This window comes from Ictidomys tridecemlineatus, chromosome 6 (assembly GCF_052094955.1).
Source record: "Ictidomys tridecemlineatus isolate mIctTri1 chromosome 6, mIctTri1.hap1, whole genome shotgun sequence".
NCBI lineage: Eukaryota > Metazoa > Chordata > Mammalia > Rodentia > Sciuridae > Ictidomys > Ictidomys tridecemlineatus.
Genome location: NC_135482.1, coordinates 123,384,893 through 123,385,983, shown reverse-complemented (window position 1 = coordinate 123,385,983; position 1,091 = coordinate 123,384,893). Strand labels below are relative to the sequence as shown.

At 47.3% G+C, this 1,091-nt stretch overlaps 1 pseudogene; it reads right to left on the bottom strand.

Annotated features, from left to right (window-relative positions):
• Positions 1–329: 329 nt before the first annotated feature.
• Positions 330–891, bottom strand: LOC120888582 (SOSS complex subunit B1 pseudogene; annotated as a pseudogene).
• Positions 892–1,091: the final 200 nt, after the last annotated feature.

Below are 1,091 nucleotides of genomic sequence, written 5' to 3'. Positions count from 1 at the left end.
GTGATAAAATTTATTAGGAAGGATGGATTTAAATTAGATCCCCACATTACACACACAGGAAACAAACTATGTAACTATAGTTTCTAAAAAGGAAGGAGGGCAGGCAGAGGGCCCTGGATCACAGGGGACAGGTAGCTTCAAGTGAAAAAGACGGGTTATAGGTTTGGGGTGAATAAAGCCACTTCTCACCACTCCTCATGGGAAGTTTAGTGACTAAATGCTGCTACTCCAGCCCCCAACCCCAAAGCCAGCAACCTGTCGAAGTCTGTCTTGTTTTCTAGAAGACACCTGGGTTGTGCTGGTGGTGAGAAGAGAGGAAGAATGTCTTGCTATCTCTTGCTGTTCCTGTGTGTTTCTTTGCCTTTACTGATGGGATTGCTGGAGGGGCCAGAAAGGCCATCTGGTGTGTGGTTGGGCTGGCTTCAAGTGATTCTGGTGCTAGGGTTGGGGGGAGGGAATGTGAGGGGAGTATGGGCCACCACCAGGATCTGGTGGGGTACTTAGTCCATTCCTGTTCATGTTCTCAGAAACTGGAGAGGTAGCCTAGTGGGCTGTAGGACTGCCCTGCTTTGTTGGGTGCCTGCTGGGTGTTGTACCCTGGTTGGGCTCACTGAAGTTAGGAACCTCAGAATAAACCATGCAGAATCTGAGCAGCTAAAAAAGCAGGATTCATAGTCCTTTGGTGAGCCTGATAGTCTCCAAATTGGATCAGGTTGCCCAGGTTGTTCCAGACAGAGATATTGATGCTGCCTGTTTTGTCTGCCATTTTTCAGGTCCAAACCTCATGCCGTCCTTTGTTTTGGTCACTTGGCCTGTTTCTAGCACAGTGAAGATACGGTTCAGATTCTTTTGCCTGGTCTTGATATCCTTCACGAAGTTCTCCATTGTCATGCTGTCTAAGTCTCAGCACCTCATCGCCACAATTTCCCAAACCCTCATCTGGACAACCCAAGACTTAGTCTGTCCCCTCCCCCACCCACAGCCCACTATCCCCATTTTGAATACATTTTTCTACAAGGTAATGTAAGGGTCTACCTTCATTCTTTACTATGTGGATATTCAGTTTTCATTGTCCACCTTCACTATTGGAT